Source organism: Manis pentadactyla, chromosome 10 (assembly GCF_030020395.1).
Source record: "Manis pentadactyla isolate mManPen7 chromosome 10, mManPen7.hap1, whole genome shotgun sequence".
In the NCBI taxonomy this organism is placed as follows: Eukaryota; Metazoa; Chordata; class Mammalia; order Pholidota; family Manidae; genus Manis; species Manis pentadactyla.
Window position 1 is genome coordinate 66,641,948 of NC_080028.1, and position 18,529 is coordinate 66,660,476.

Below are 18,529 nucleotides of genomic sequence, written 5' to 3' on the forward strand. Positions count from 1 at the left end.
CTAAGCCCCTTCCACCCTAGGATTTCGAGGAGCCTCAGAGCACTGGATGGAGTGAGATTATGTTCTGAGAACTTCCCAAAGGCAAAGAAAGGAGATTTTTAGACAGGAAACTAAAGAGCATGACTGTGCAGCTGCAGTCCTGTCCGGATCACCCAGGCAATGGGAACTTGCAGCCCAACTCAGAGATCTTAGCAGGCTTTCCTACTTGTCAGAAGTAGAACAGAGAGAGAGAAGAATAGTGCTTAAATCTAGAAAATTGAATGAAATAGCAAAGTAACACCACTGAAAGGATGCAGAGACAAAACAGTAAGTTGAGCAGTGAGAAGGCTTTATTTAAGGCAAACTACACACTTGAAGGAAGGGGAGTGTGGTCAGCCTCAGAGAGGAGGCATGCTTGAAGGCTTAAGATTCTTGTCTTTTAAGGATTTCAAGAATGGGGCAAAGGGCCAGGGGTAGGAGTAAGCTTGACATGTGGTCTCATGATGTCTATCTCCATGGAGAGACAGTATGTCATTTTCACAGTCAGTCCTCTAGATGTTCTGTAAGATAACGTTAACACAAGCAATTTATTGATCCTGTTCTCTAAGACAGTGGTTACCCCCAGACAGCGGGGACATACCATTCAGGACTGCTTGCTCACCCTTAAGATAGGGTAGGTTATTGGCTGATTACCATAAAATATGTTAGGAATCTTACTTCCGTATTCCCTGGTTTTTAAAATGGAATCTTAGCCTTAAGATAGAGTTTCTTCTGTTCTTACTACACTATTTATATGTCAGCATTTTATCATCATTGGCAGGAAAAATTAATCATGATGCTTGTCCCATGTTCCTGCTCTACCTCAATACTGTAAAAAATTCAAAGAGACTATTGGATAATGCCAACTCTGTGCAGACCCTTGTCTTATACAAAGGCACAAGAAATAAATAAATAAAATAAAATATCCATTTTGTTATTCACTCAAAAAATGTCAATTTGAACAATTTCAATTTGAATTATTTAATTACTAGGTTGGCTGTCAAAATTATTTAAAGAGTTTAACTCAGAAATTGTTCTGGTGCTTTGCCTGAAAAAAAACTACCTTTTAAAGTCAGAAATTCTATCAGAAGTGATTATTGTATAAACACAAAGCTTTATATCCTTTATATATTAGAATGAATATTCAGATACAATTAAATGACAATAGTGATCTTAAAATATATTGAACAGAAAAATGACATTAGAGTTTGCCCAAAGCTTTGAAAATGTCTATGCTAATCTAACAAGGACCCAGTCTAGGGCTCATCAATATTTGTTTGTTTTTTAGGATACATTTGACAGGTACTAACTGAGTTAGTATAAGCAAGGAAGGGAATGAATTAAAGGAGTTAGAATTATTTTTTTGAACCCCAGGGCAGAAAGACAAGCTGTAATGTCATAAGGCATCTGGCATTGCGAAGCCATTGGGAGCTGGAATAAAAGCTTTCTGAACTGATTTCCAATCTACAAACCCATTGCATTAGCTAATAATTCCCATTCTTTCTCTAAAGCTTATTGATCAGTTCTCAAGGCATTTAAAAGGCTTCTGTTTAATGACCTGCCTGCTGTGTCCCAACAGTTCTGTGCATTTAGGTTCATCCATGTGCTTGAATGGTTTGTGTTGTTTTCTAACCTCTTTATGCTTGTTGTACTTAATGTTTGCAGGTACATAATGCAATTGTTATGTAAATTGTGAGTAAAATAGCAAGGAAGAATTTTCTATGGAATTTAACTTTAATGCTTTGGAAATGCTTGACAAAGATGCATTACAGTCTTAACAATCAAATTATATAAGAGTGGGAATCTACAAAGTTTGGGAGAGAATTATTTTTTAAAAAGTAGAAAAACACTGTGCTCAGTATGCTTCACAAGGGTATTTAAGTCCTTGCTTCATTAAAACAAAATACAGCTGGAAATTATAAATGATATATTATGTATTTAGCTTATGCAAAAATTATGAAAATAAACTCCAATTAACAGACCAATACTTACAGGAGCTTTGGAGCTCCATGAAGAAATATGGAGAATCAATGTTCATTTATATTAAGAAAAATTAGAACTTTTGGAATAAGTATTTATTCCTTTTTTAATGATTCCTTGCTTTCAACAAAGTTTCAATTGCTGATCTTTATCTGGTAAAATTCAAGAACTTCTTTCTACCAGCCTAGTCTATATTTCTCCCTGGGGTCACCTGATGACTTGTTCCTGCTTTTCTCCTGTGCATTATCTCATTATAACCTGTACTTAAAGTGAGCTGACCTTATTGGGTGCAAGTAAAATCAAACAACAAATAACCAAAAAAAACACATTATCTTTATTCTTTAATGATGTGGACTCTTTATTATCCTTTTCTTTTGATGAAGTCTCAGGCATGCCACATAGATTCTTTTTCATATTTATATCATAAAAAGCTCTTTAGGCACTTTCAGTACCAAGAAAAATCCCACTTCAATAATAAATGTCCAATCCTGTGTCATAATTACATAAATCTGTATTCTCACCTAATTCAAAATCTTCTTCCTACCCAGTTTACGACTGTATTTTTCCACTAATTTCCTAACTTTATTGCTAGTTACTTAGAAAAAGAGCTGCAAATTATTCATCCTCAAATTCTCTAAAAATGAACATACAGCAAGTACGTATGTGTTTAATTAAAGTGATTTCCCAGACAGGACATTCCTCACCGAGATATAGAGATTTTTACCCATAAGTGAGGGTGAAAAGTGTCATATCTGTTCAACTTCAAACTCCCATTTACTCTCTTTTTTCTCACAAACAGCACCACTAACCAGCACCAGATATCACTACCAGCCACCATCACCACCATTAACCACAGCAAAAAACCCTAATATTTACAAATTTAAAAAAATAGTTTGGTCAAATAATTTCTATCAAACCTGATTACATATAACTCATGGCCACAAGAATTTTCCTTTATAGGATGCCAGAAGTCAAAGAAAGAGGCTAACTTATTTGACTGAGCTTGATAAAGTCATAGCTGTTCAGTGTCTGACTGTTGGATCTTTAGATTCAGAAATTTAAATTCACAAGTTCACCCTCGGTAATTCTGTCTTCCCTAATCTACCTGTGCCTTCTACTTCTGCCTTTCCATTCAAAACAATGATGTGAACTCATGAATATTAGTGCTGGTCATCAATGGGAGATGTGCTTGACTTAAGAACTAGGTTCTACACAGAGCTCTCAGTGAGGAAGTCAGTTCAGGAGATCAAATAGAAGATGAGTAGCCTTGTAGAACATTCATTCATTCATTTAATAAAAAAATATGGCATCAATAAATATTTATCAAGCTTTTGTTATATATACAGGTACTGTTCTGGTACCAGAGGTACAAAGGTGAACAAAAGTAGAGGCTATATTTTTGTCCTTTTAGAGTGCTCAGTTGAATTAGGGGGGAAGAGGAAGGGAGACAAGCAAGTAGGCAAGATAATTTTAGAGGGACGCATGCGATGATGGGTTAACTCTAATATAGAATGACTGGGGAAATTCTCTTTCAATTGGGTATTGGAGAGACCTCACTGAGTAGCCAAAAGCTGAAAGTTCTGGTTACTCAGTCTGCTCTCTGAGTATACAGCCAGAATGGATAAGTGTTCAGTCTGAATTTTATGAGAGAATAAAAATACAGCTAGGAATTGGTCTTAGAATTTCTTACTCTTGTGTTGATTGATTCTCAGGATAGCCACCAGATTTGCAGTGAGAGAGCCTCATCTTTGGTCTTTAGTTCCAAAAATGTCTTACACTTTTGAGTATTGAATGCTCCCAAGAGATGTGTTCTTAGGTTATTATAGCCTGATGGCTTATCTTTCCCCATCTAAGATACATCTTTTGAAAGAATAAGAGCATTCCCTTTCTTAGACATAGCTGGTTAAAGATTTACAGGTTGTTAGTTTCAACTTTGATATTTTATGTTACCACAAGTATCAGGCAAGTCACAACACATTTATGATGGAGTTTTCCTTTGCATTAATATATAGTTAAGTCTTCTGTTACTAGTTTTATGCATTAGTTTCCTTGATTGAAAATTTAATAGTTTTTTGCTCACTAACACTGAGTGTCTTATTTCTGCAGTTGACTAAACCGATTCACTCATTCATAAGTATTTATTAAGGGTCCACTATGTGTCAGACATAAGATAGGAGTTGAGCACTTCATTTTAAGGATAAATACAGTTCTATAGGTATGACTGTAAATTTATTACTCAAATTTCTCATTAGAGGACTCTGCAACAGGATCCTGAAGTGAAAGCTCCTTTAACAGAGCTGAAGCATATTATTTTTCCCAGAATGATGAAAACAGCAATGATGATCAAAATAAATTTTATCACAGTATTCACAAAGGGTGACTGATTTCTTTTTCTCACTTCCAAAAGGCAAAGCACTAACTTTATATATATTTTTAGGAAAACACAATGGAAATCCCCACAGTGCATTTAAACTTTCCACAATTACACAGCAAGAATCAGCAGTGTTTGTTCCTCCCAGGCACCACTAAGAATTAGAAATATGTACAGGCTGCTGTGTCTCCACTGCTTATAATAAGAAATTAATATTTACAGCAGCCTACAACAAAGTTAACAAGAATGAGAGAATTTACGGTAATTCAAACTTAAAAGTAGGCTGAAAACTTTACAGACATTTTTTGTGAGAGTTCCAGAGATAAAGTAATCCTATACTGATTCCCACCCTTAGAGAAATCTTCATGAAGTGTAACAAACTGCTTGACTGATTCCTTTCTTTAGATACAAAGTTTAAATGAACCTACTGGAACAAATTGCACCCACAAGTAGACATCTGATTTGTGACTGAAAGCAAAAGCACGTAAGATAAGAGAGAAAGGCTCTGTGCCTTGGGGGAGTAAGAAAGGACAGAGTTTGGGTTCTGAAGATAAGCTTCATTTCCTCACATGTTTTCTGCCCCCTCCTGTTCTATCTACTAGAGAATACTCAGTCATAAAATCATGGCCGTTGAAGATGGTCACCCACACACTTTACTTTCACTAGTGAGAGGAAAGAGTGATGGCTGCTGCCTGGAAGAATTGGACCTAAGCCTATCAATAGGAAGGAGGGCTTTTAGAGCCTTACCTAAACATAATGGCCTCTTGTATTTTTTTTCTTAGCTTATTTTGATGAAAGAGTGTACTCCTTACTATTGGTAGGTTGTGCTGGATAGATTCTGAACAGCTCAGAAGGAAGCCTGCTAACCAACTTGTTTACTCCCTGTTATCTCATTAGAAAGATTGTACTTGACAGACATTTTAGCTAACGGAAAGGGAAAAGAAAACAATCTTGCAAAGAAGCTGTTGAAATAAAAATGTATTTAATTTGCTATGAATGGAAAATTAATAGAAGTGTTTTCTATCCCTAAATTTCAGCTATAAATAAAACTCCTTAATGCATTTCTTCTATATTTCCTATCTAACCGAAAAGAACACATTACTTAACAGGTCATTTTCTTTCTTTTGTCCACTTGACATACCAATATGGCAATTAATTGGAACTCTTTCTGTTTTTCATTTTCTCTAGATAAAGAATGGCATAAGTCCTACTGTCAAGAAATGAAATTCTAAAATAAGAAACTAAATATTTATTCAGTCATAATTTCCTATATGCTCATAAGTGGTAATTAAATATTATGACTGTCAAATGTCCTAATTATTTGTGATTCTTAATTAATGCAAATTTATTCAGATTTTTCAGAAGAATGAAGTATATAATTCTGTATCTTTGTGTGTTATCTCTTTGTTCACCTGTGCAGTATTATTAGAGGTTAAACAGATCAAATACTGAAAGTAATTTTTTCCTTAAATCAAAGGATAAACAACCATTTACTAACTAAACACTAAATGATCAACATTCTGGTTAATTATTCTGTAAAAGAGTTGTGCAGAAAATGGTTTCTTTCTCCAGCGGTTTTAAACAGAACTGGAAGGCCGTGCTTACTAGAACACTTACACTGGGGTCAGGACAACTTTTCCACTGGCAAAGAGTACTCATCAGAGTGTAAGGGCTTAGTGTCCCCACCTTCATCAGTCTTCCACATGTCCCCATCCCAGTTTAGAGGATCCTATTCTTTCCCAATCAGTACCCTCAATTAATGAAAGACACCTTGTGATGCCAAGAGTTCAATCTAATTCAGCTAATAGAAGGATGAAGTCCTGTGTTTGATATCCAGCAAATGCAGCCCTGTGGCTACAAGACATAAAGCTACTTCAGCCCACACAGAGAAGCTCTTAGGTCATTTATGCTATTCCTGAGCTGGGAATTTGAATCCCTGAATTCATCTTTTCTTTTGCTGCTTGTTTAGTGATATTAGGAGCAACCAACACCATTATATTCCTTAGTTTTCCAAAAATGTTTGAAAGTCTCATATATAAGGTCACTTAGCTCATTTTTCCTTATAAGTGGTTGATCAATGGTATTCAATGCAGATATTGTTGCCTATCTCCATAAATAATTCACATTATGAGCTATCAGTACATAGAGTCTTTAGCATCTTTAAATCTAATCAGACTAGAGAACCAGTTCCAGAAACCCCAGAACCAATTTGGAAAACTCATCCATAAATTCTGTTCCTCAGAACTGTTCTCTATACCAAAATTTTGTATTAGTGATGGTTCTCCAGAGAAATAGAGCCAGTAGGATATATACAGGTATATATGAGGAGATTTATTATAGGAATTTCTTCATGCTATTACAGAGGCTGGGAAGTCACACAGTCTGCTGTCTCCAAGCTGGAGAACTAGGAAAGTTAGTGATGTAATTCAGTCTGAGTTCAAAGGCCTGAGATCCAAAGGAGCTCACGTGTAAGTCCCACTCTGAGTTCAGAGGCCTGAGGACCAGGAGCGTTGATGTCTAAGGCAGGAGAACATGGTTGTCCAAGCTCAAGAAATAGGGAGCAAATTCTCCCTTTCTTCACCCTTTTTGTTCTATTCAGGACGTTAGAGATTGGGTGATGCCCACTGCTGTGGTGACGAGAGCTTCTTTATTCAATCTACCAATTCAAAGGCTAATGTCCTCCAGAGACATCCTGACAGACTCAACCAGAAAAAACATTTTACCAGCTTTCTGGGCATCTCTTGGTCCAGTCAAGTTGACACATAAAATTAATCATCACAGTTGGAAAATGTATCTTTTTATTTTTTAATGTATTTCTATATATTTTATAGTGCCTAATACATCATAAACACTTCATAAATACATGCTTAATGAACAAATAAAATTTAAAAAACTTTGGCAAACCCTTCCTTTCCCTTACTTGTGACAAAATGTCATTGTTTTTCATAATGTATTCTCTATCTTCTTCCTTTAAGTGCATCTACAGCATAATGGGTGCAAAATATTTGGGTGCAAAATTCCAAAAGGATATGAAGTAATTCAAATCATTCAATAAAAGCATGAAATGAAATATGTAATATTTAGGTGAAAACTTTTCTCAATTTTATGAGCATTACTGGCATACATATTCATCTTTAGGGTCACAGTGTAAGAATTTAAGAATTACTAAAGATGTCCATATGTATGTGGAGTAATACAGGAAAGGAGAAAACAATATTACTAAAAATCTTAGTATTGTTAATTTCAGGTTATTTTCTGAATATAGAGCAATTTAAATACAATAAATGAACATTTCTGACATAGTACAGTTCAAGGTGACCCGGATCTTGTTACACAGTATATTTAGAATATTTCTATCTTGCTCACTGTATACATTTTTTTGGTTCTTGATTGCAAAAGCAGATGGAGATGTTAAGATTTTATTTTATGGGAAATCAGACATTACATAGTGCTCAAATGTGTTTTACTTGTTTGGAAATGTACTCACTTGAGATGTAACCAGAAGGCAAAATTCTTTTGCTGATATTTCAGTCTACTTATTACTCTACACATGTAAAGTGATGTAAATGGCACTGCCAGATGTGACCAATTATCACAAAAGCACTTCCTTAATCTAGGATCTGGAAAAGTATACAGTTAGACAGTTCTTATATTTGCTATCTCAACCCCAATTTACAGTGGAAGCTGTTACCGAGCAGAAAATAACAACGACTCTGAAAAACTGGGATCCAAAATCTAAAGGTCAAAGGGTCTTGATTCTGGAAATAAAGTAACATTAGCTCCCTGCATGTATAATTCAACATAGGTTGAAATTCAAATTGGAACTAGTATCCAAATTTTTAACAGCAGCAGATTAGAATTTTTGAGAAAATGATATATTTACTGAGTGCTTTGAACAGACATTGGGTTAAAGATTATAGTCTATTAAAAAATATAAGGAAGGTGTACATTACCTTAAAATTCAAGTTAAATCAATATTAATTCTGAATTCAGTCATTATTGGGTCTTCATCTAAGACTGTTAAAAAAGTGAAAACAATTATAATAATAGTAAAGTTACTATGTGCCAGGACTTATTCTTTGGGCTTTAGCTATTGTCCCAGATATTGTCCATTAGGTCTCATCTCTAGACTCTATTCTCTTCCTCTTTTGTTGTCTTCTATATCACAGAGCTAGAGAACTACATTTCCTGAACTCTGCCATGCAGTTACCAATGGGAGGCCCTTGTCTGAGATTAAAAGATGGAAAAGTGGTGGGAATGATGATGCTTCTGGCTCTGGCATTGGTGGGCAAGCCCAGGCTCTAGCTGTTCATGCTGTGGTTTTAGCCACTGCAGCAACTAGAAGGCAGAGCGTGAGTTTTCGGGGGCTCCCTGGTTGCTTCTCCATGGCAGCAGTGGCTGTTCCAACAATAGCATTTGCAGCAAAGGTGCTCCTGTGGCACCACAGGAAGATGTGGTCCTTCTCCTCAACCCCAAAGGCAGAGCAGCTTACTGCAGTTGCTGTCTCTGGGTGATGTCCCTATTGTTTCTCCACCTCTTCCAATACATTCATAATCAATTCCTTGTATTGATTTTCTCTTTATTTTTAATATCTAGAACAGTTTCTATTTTCTGAACCGGACACAGAATGATACACACATATTCTCATCTGATCACCACACACTAAAATCTAGGATAGTTAACTTCATTTTACCACCAAGAAAATGGAAGCACAAATGAATAAATGAAACACATTTTGATCTGCTTCAGCAAGTACTACCTTAATGTAAACCAAAAATTATGCTTTGTTACTGTTTAGTTACTAATCTAACTTTGAGAGGTCACAGAGCTAAGTAGTGAAACCAGGACTTGGCTGGGAATCTTTGTCTCTGCTATGTTATGCTGCTTAAACCAGTCTTTCTCTAATACTAAGAGATTTGTTTTACTAGGACTTTTTTGCTTATTACTTGAGACTGTACTTGTATGTTAGAAACATCTACATTTGTTAAGTGTTAGTTTAGAAAAAATTAGGTTTTCATCCTACAGATTTACTATAATGCCTTAATAATTAATCCTTGTTTACCTCACAATTCTATTATAATAAAAAAACAGTGTATGTAATGCATTTAAAGCTCACAAGTATGTCATAATAAAAAGGACAGGCAAGAACAAGTGTTAGGATGTGGAGAAACTGTACCCCTCATACACTGCTGGTGGGAATATAATATAGTAACTACCTTGGAAAATACTTCCACAGTGTCTTAAGAAGTTATTAAACATAAATTTGCCATATGATCCAGTAATCCACTCCTAGGTATCTACTCAAGGGGAGTGAAAATACGTATTCACACACAGACTTTTACATGAATATTCATAGCAGCATAATTCATAACAGACAAATTGTTGCAAGCAATCCAAATGTCCATTAACTGGGTAATTAGATTTTAAAAAGATGTGGGATAGCTTAACAATGGTATGTTATCTGTCAACAAAAAGGATGGAGAATGCATATATACTGCAAAGTGGATGAACCTCTAATGATTATGTTAAGTGAAAAGCCAGTTGCAAAAGACCACATATTGTATTGTGTGAGTAATTTAGATTAAATGCCCCGAAAAGAAAAAATTATAGAGAGTAAATTAGTGAATGTCTGGGCTGGGAGCAGTAACAGTGAGACACTTTGCAAATGGGCACAAGGGATCACTTGGGAGTAACTGAAATATTTTCAAGTTAGTTTGTGGTGATGGTTACACAACCCTTTAAATCTACCAAAATTATTGAATTGTATGCTTAAAATGAATGAACTTATGGTATGTAAATTATACCACAATAAGATTATTAAAAATATTACTTGAAACCACTTATTTGTGTAAGTAAAAATTAAATAATTCAAATGGATTAATTCTGAAGTGCAATGTGAAATCTTCCTGTTCTGCACAATACAGCAATTGTTACAAAATAAATTTAGTATCTTTCAAAAGCAATGTAATTTTGACATCCTTATAGAAACATATTACATCCATTCAAAACCAATAAAGAGATTGTATGCCTAAATGCCTTTCAATAGCACAGCAGGAAAACATTTCGGATTATTTCCATAGGAACATCTTTAAAGATTGTGTAACTGCCAATGATTGATTTAAACAAAACATCAGCCCAGCAAAAAAATGAAATTCAAAGCATTGATGAATCATTTGTAAATGATACTATGTTACTAAAATATGACACGTATACCTATAACAAGGATCAGGACTCACTTGCCTGTAAAACCTGCAGAAGATCAATAATGCATGGGCATTAGTATAAGCAGATACAACTTAGAAAAACATTATCATTACTGCTGTAATTATTATTACTGTTTAGGACTATAAAGAAACTTAAATGGTCAAGACAATATAAGAAATAGTTGCACATATATCAGAAATTGCTTAGCTTTTTTTACCAATAAAATAGTAATAATTCTTTGAAAATACTAAGAAAAATCATGAGATAGGAAACAATGTAAATGCACATTAAGTCAAATATATAATGTAAGACTTCACTATGCTAGTAAAACTCTCTGAGAATATTGTAAAGAAACTTTAATAACTTATTGTAAGAATAAATGAGTGAAACACATTTTGATCTGCTACAGAAAGTACTACCTTAATGTAAACCAGGAATTATGTTTTGTTATTGTTTAGTTACTAACATAACACACCTCATTTAACAGACAGCATAAATTGGTATGAAATTATTTAAACTTGTTTAATGGCATACAGCGATTACCTATTGAAAGGCTGTAACGAATGCTGAAAAGCCTATCTCCAGTTAAGAAGCATATATTTTTTTTTTATGAAATAATGGGCTAACTTTCACGCTGGCTGAACTACAGAACCACTTAGAGGATTTGCTAAAAATACAGATTCTGGGCCCCCACCCGTGGTCTGTACAAACAGAACCTCCAGTACCAGGGTCGAGAACTGGCATTTTTAAAGAGCTCCCCAGAAGCATCATTACCTTAGGGGTGTCCCATCCAAAGTGTTCAACCCATGTGTCATCTTGAGTGAACAATCTAATAAAACCACATGGAGGACTTTTGCATAGTAACGGCCTGGACAGTTCAAAATTGTCAATGCAGGAATTCTTCCTTCACATGGTTAATGGCAATGAAATGTTTCAGGTGAGGTATCCATATCTGTAGCTTTGAAATGCATCAAAATGAAAATGGATGGAGGGCTACCTGATAAAGCACGTGAGAAAATGTAGGTGCTGGGTGTGAAGGTGTTCACTACAAAATTGTTAAAATTTTTCAGTGTCTGCAATGTTTAATAATAAAATACTGAGGAATTAAAAAGGTAGTGGGGTGGGAGAAGAATTCCTAGATTGGAGGTCGGCCTCCTGGCCTAATTCAGCCCATCACCTGACTTTTTTTTTTTTTGGTATCATTAATCAACAGTTACAGAAAGAACATTATGTTTTCTAGGTTCGCCCCTTCACCAAGTCCCCCCACATACCCCTTCACAGTCACTGTCTATCTGCGTAGTGAGATGCTGTAAAATCACTACTTGTTTTCTCTGTGTTGCGCAGCCCTCCCCGTGTCCCCCACGCACTATACATGCTAATCGTAATGCCCTCTTTCTTTTACCCTGCCCTTATCCCTCCCTTCCCACCCATCCTCCCCAGTTCCTTTCCCTTTGGTAACTATTAGTCCATTCTTGGGTTTTGTGATTCTGCTGCTGTTTTGTTCCTTCAGTTTTCCTTTCTTCTTATACTCCACATATAAGTGAAATCATTTGGTACTTGTCCTTCTCCACTTGACTTATTTCACTGAGCATAATACCCTCTAGCTCCATCCATGCTGTTGCGAATGATAGGATCTGTTTTTTTCTTATGGCTGCGTAATATTCCATTGTGTATATGTACCACCTCTTCTTTATCCATTCATCTACTGATGGACACTTAGGTTGCTTCCATATCTTGGCTATTGTAAACAGTACAGCGATAGACATAGGGGTGCATCTGTCTTTTCAAAATGGAGTGCTGCATTCTTAGGGTAAATTCCTAGAAGTGGGATTCCTGGGTCAAATGGTATTTCTGTTTTGAGCATTCTGAGGAACCTCCATACTGCTTTCCACAATGGTTGAACTAATTTACATTCCCACCAGCAGTGTAGGAAGGTTCCCCTTTCTCCACAACCTCACCAACATTTGTTGTTGTTTGTCTGTTCGATGATGGCAATCCTTACTGGTGAGAATTGATATCTCATTGTGGTTTTAATTTGTATTTCTCTGATGATTAGCGATGTGGAGCATCTTTTCATGTGCCTATTGGGCGTCTGAATTTCTTCTTTAGAGAACTGTCTATTCAGCTCCTCTGCCCATTTTTTTAATTGGATTATTTGCTTTTTGTTTGTTGAGGTGCATGAGCTCTTTATATATTTTGGATGTCAACCCTTTATTGGATCTGTCATTTATGAATATATTCTCCCATACTGTAGGATACCTTTTTGTTCTATTGATGGTGTCCTTTGCTGTACAGAAGCTTTTTAGCTTGATATAGACTCACTTGTTCATTTTTGCCTTTGTTTCCCTTGCCCGGGGAGATATGTGCATGAAGAAGTCACTCATGTTTATGTCCATAAGATTTTTGCCTATGTTTTTTTCTAACAGTTTTATGGTTTCATGACTTACATTCAGGTCTTTGTTCCATTTGGAGTTTACTTTTGTGTATGGGGTTAGACAGTGATCCAGTTTCATTCTATTACATGTAGATGTCCAGTTTTGCCAGCACCATCTGTTGAAGAGAGTGTCATTTCCCCATTGTATGTCCATGGCTCCTTTATCAAATATTAATTGGCCATGTATGTTTGGGTTAATGTCTGGAGTCTCTATTCTGTTTCACTGATCTGTGACTCTGTTCTTGTGCCAGTACCAAATTGTCTTGATTACTGTGGCTTTGTGGTAGAACTTGAAGTTGGGGAGCGAGATCTCTCCCACTTCATTCTTCCTTCTCAGGATTGCTTCATCTATTTGGGCTCTTTGATGGTTCCATATGAATTTTTGAACTATTTGTTCCAGTTCATTTAAGAATGCTGTTGTTAGTTTGATAGGGATTGCATCGAATCTGTATATTGCTTTGGGCAGGATGGCCATTTTGACTATATTAGTTTTTCCTAGCCAGGATCATGAAATGAGTTTCCATTTGTTAGTGACATCTTTAGTTTCTCTTAAGAGTGTCTTGTAGTTTTCAGAGTATAGGTCTTTCACTTCCTTGGTTAGGTTTATTCCTAGGTATTTTATTCTTTTTGATGCTATTGTGAATGGAATTGTTTTCCTGATTTCTCTTTCTACAAGTTCATTGTTAGTGTATAGGAAAGCCACAGACTTCTGTGTGTTAATTTTGTATCCTGCAACTTTGCTGAATTCCAATATTAGTTCTAGTAGCTTTGCAGTGGAGTCCTTAGGGTTTTTTATGTACAATATCATGTCATCTGCAAATAGTGACAGTTTGACTTCTTCTTTACCAATCTGGATTCCTTGTATTTCTTTGTTTTGTCTGATTGCCGTGGCTAGGACCTCCAGTACTATGTTGAATAACAGTGGGGAGAGTGGGCATCCCTGTCTTTTTCCCGATCTCAGAGGGAAAGCTTTCAGCCTCTCACTGTTCAGTATGATGTTAGCTGTGGATTTATCATATATGGCCTTTATTATGTTGAGGTATTTGCCCTCTGTGCCCACATTGTTGAGAGTTTTTATCATGAATGGATGTTGAATTTTATCAAATGCTTTTTCAGCATCTATGGAGATGATCATGTGGTTTTTTTCCTTCTTTTGTTGATGTGGTGGATGATGCTGATGGATTTTCAAATGTTGTACCATCCTTGCATCCTGGGATGAATCAAACTTGGTCATCGTGTATGATCCTCTTGATGTATTTTTGAATTCGGTTTGCTATTATTTTGTTCAGTGCTTTTGCATCTACGTTGATCAGGGATATTGGTCTGTAGTTTTCTTTTTTGGTGGGGTCTTTGCCTGGTTTTGGTATTAGGGTGATGTTGGCTTCATAGAATGAGTTTGGGAGTATTCCCTCCTCTTCTATTTTTTGGATAACTTTAAGGAGAATGGGTGTATGTCTTCTCTGTGTGTTTGATAAAATTCTGAGGTAAATCCATCTGGTCCGGGGCTTTTGTTCTTGGGTAGTTTTTTTATTACTGCTTCAATTTCATTGCTGGTAATTGGTCTGTTTATATTTTCTGTTTCTTTCTGGGTCAGTCTTGGAAGGTTTTATTTTTCTAAGAAGTTGTCCATTTCTCCTAGGTTTTCCAGCTTGTTAGCATATAGGTTTTCATAGTATTCCCTAATAATTCTTTGTATTTCTGTGGGGTCTGTCGTGATTTTTCCTTTCTCGTTTCTAATTCTGTTGATGTGTGTTGACTCTCTTTTTCTCTTAATAAGTCTAGCTAGAGGCTTATCTATTTTGTTTATTTTCTTGAAGTAAAAGCTCTTGGTTTCATTGATTTTTGCTATTGTTTTATTCTTCTCAATTTTATTTATTTCTTCTCTGATCGTAATTATGTCCCTCCATGTGCTGACCTTAGGCCTCATTTGTTCTTCTTTTTCCAATTCCGATAATTGTGACATTAGACTATTCATTTGGGATTGTTCTTCCTTCTTTAAATATGCCTGGATTGCTAAATACTTTCCTCTTAAGACTGCTTTTGCTGCATCCACAGAATTTGGGGCTTTGTGTTATTGTTGTCATTTGTTTCCATATATTGTTGGATCTCCATTTTAATTTGGTCATTGATCCATTGATTACTTAGGAGCATGTTGTTAAGCCTTCATGTGCTTGTGAGCTTTTTTGCTTCCTTTGTACAATTTATTTCTAGTTTTATACCTTTTTGATCTGAAAATTGGACTGGTAGGATTTCAATCTTTTGAAATTTACTGAGGTTCTTTTTGTGGCCTAGTATGTGGTCTATTCTGGAGAATGTTCCATGTGTACTTGAGAAGAACGTGCATCCTGTTGCTTTTGGATGTAGAGTTCTATAGATGTCCATTAAGTCCATCTGTTGTAGCGTGTTGTTCAGTACCTCTGTCCTTACTTATTGTCTGTCTGGTGGATCTGTCCTTTGGGGTGAGTGTTGTGTTAAAGTCTCCCAAAATGAATGCATTGCATTCTATTTCCTTTAATTCGGTTAGTATTTGTTTCACATACATTGGTGCTCCTGTATTGGGTGCATATATATTTATAATGGTTATATCCTCTTGTTGGACTGAGCCCTTTATCATTATGTGATGTCCTTCCTCATCTCTTGTTACTTTCTTTATTTTGAGGTCTATTTTCTCTGATACTAGTATTGGAACAAGTGCTTTTTTGTCTCTTTTGTTTGCATGAAATATCTTTCTCCAACCCTTGACTTTTAATCTGTGTATGTCTTTGGGTTTGAGGTGAGTCTCTTGTAAGCAGCATATAGATGGGTCTTGCTTTTTTATCCATTCTATTGCTCTGTGTCTTTTGATTGGTTGATTCAATCCATTTACATTTCAGGTGATTATTGAAAGATATGTACTTATTGCCATTGCAGACTTTAGATTTGTGGTTACTAAAGGTTCAAGGTTAGCTTGTTCACTACCATTCTGTCTGACCTCACTCGCTTATTGAGCTGTTATAAACACAGTCTGATGATTATTTCTTTCCCTTCTTTTTCCTCCTCCTCCATTCTTCATATGTTGGGAGTTTTGTTCTGTGCTCTTTTTAGGAGTGCTCCCATCTAGAGCCATCCCTCTAAGATACCCTGTAGAGGTGGTTTTGGGGAGGCAAATACCCTCAACTTTTGCTTGTCTGGGAAATGTTTAATCCCTCCTTCATACTTAAATGATAGTCGTGCTGGATACAGTATTCTTGGTTCAAGGCCCTTCTGTTTCATTACGTTAAATATATCATGCCATTCTCTTCTGCCCTGTAGGGTTTCTGTTGAGAAGTCTGATGTTAGCCTGATGGGTTTTCCTTTGTAGGTGACCTTTTTACTCTCTCTGGCTGCCCTTAATACTCTGTCCCTGTCCTTGATCTTTGCCATTTTAATTATTATGTCTCTTGGTGTTGACCTCTTTGGATCCTGTCTCTCAGGAGTTCTGTGTGCCTCCATAGTCTGAGCAACTATTTCCTCCTCCAGTTTGGGGAAGTTCTTAGCAATTATTTCTTCAAAGACACTTTCTATCCCTTTTTCTCTCTCTTCTTCCTCTGGTACCCCTATAATGTGTATATTGTTCCTTTTGGTCACACAGTTCTCTTAATATTGTTTTATCTCTCTCTGCATCAGCTTTTATGCTTTCCTGTTCTCTGGTTTCTATTCCATCAGTGGCCTCTTGTATCTTATCCATTCTGCTTATAAATCCTTCCACAGTTTGTTTCACTTCTGCAATCTCCCTCCGGACATCTGTGATCTTCCTCCAGACGTCTGTAATCTCCCTCTGGACTTAATCCCTTAGGTCTTGCATATTTCTCTGCAACTCTGTCAGCATGTTTATGATTTTTATTTAGAATTCTTTTTCAGGGAGACTGGTTAGGTCTGCCTCTGAAGATCCTTTCTCAGGTGTAACTATCTTGGTCTGGACCAGATTTTTTTGCCTTTTCATGGTGATTGCAGTGGCTGTAGGCAGGTTGCGGGTGTGTCAGCTGGGAGAAGAAAGTCCTTCCCTGCTGGCTGGATGCCTTGCCTTTCTCCACTGCCTGTGATGGCTACTTGCCCTCCTGGAGCAGCCACCAGGTTAATCTCCTAAGCTGCTGTGGGCGGGGTGTCCGTCAGAGTAGCGCGGAGCCCTGCGGGGATTGGCAGGCATGCCAGGTGCACTCCTCCATGCTAGCGGCGACTCTGCCAGGCAGCCGTGTGGCAGCAGCGGCTTTTGGGTCTGCCCCTGGCGGCTGTGTGTTGAGCTGGGATTCCGTTCGGTTCCTGGGAGCGTGCCTGCTCCCTCTGGCTCTGTTGCCAGTGTGTGCGGGGCTTTTCCATGCAGGCTTCTACCGTCCTCTGGCTTCACTGCCCCCGGTGCATGCGAGCCGCCCCCGGGCTGTTCAGTCATGCCTCTGTGGGCTAGCCCTGCAGCGCACAGATCTGCTCTCAGTTCCTTCTAGGGTCCCACTCCCGGCGCGCGCTCCCACTCTCCCGCTACTGGGCCTGTGTGTCGGGGTCCGCGCTAGTTGGAGGAACGACTGCCAGGCTGCCTAGTCCTGTGAGGGGCTTCAGAGCTGCACTGCCTCCGTTTAGGGCACCTAAGTTTCCCAGGTATTCCAAGCTGCCAGGACAACTTCTTCCAGCTATGGGGTCCCTGTCGCTTTAAGACTTGCAAAAAGCACTCTCTTTTCTTTTGTCTCAGGGGCGCCAGTTGTGGGGACCTGCCCACAGGTTTAGCTTTTCCGTTTCTCTAATCTCCAGCACCCCATGCACCTTGTGTCTGCATTCCGGGTGTGGATTTCTAGAGCTGGTTGTTTAGCAGTCCTGGGCTTTCACTACCTCCCCATTCCGACTCCTTTCTTCCCACCGGGTTTTGGGGTTATGGGAGTGTTCGGTTCTTGCCTGGCCACGGCTTGTATCTTACCCCCTTCATGTGATGCTGAGTTCTCGCAGATGTAGATGTATCCTAGCTACTGTACTGCATCCACTTGTGTCTCTTTTAGGAATAGTTGTATTTATTGTATTTTCGTAACTATATATGTTTTGGGGAGGATATTTTCTCTGAACTACTCACGCTGCCATCTTCCCATGATCCCAGAAGCATATTAACAGAAGTTTTTCAACCTCAGTAGCCATTTATTTAATCATCTATCACTTAGTTACAAAAACTCACACATTCCTGCTAGTTATTTAAAACCTTCTAAGTATCAGTGACCTTGACTGATTTTCAAGGTTTGGCTTCCTACAGTATTGAGCATGTGTAGGAAGAGAAAATTTATGTTTCACTGAAAGTTTATGTCTCTACTCAGCAAGGGCCCCTCAGAATGTCTGCCTCTCTGCTGCCATGTTCCATCATGAACCACCGCATCCTGGGATGCCCTCAACAGGGTGGAGCGCCTCGCCACAACTCTAACAGAACACCTGCTCTCTCTCCAAGACTACCAGAGAACTCAAAGTAGCACCAACTGTGCAGCCCTGCACAGTTCTGTCCCTTTCTTATTTCTAGTACCACAATCGAGGGTATT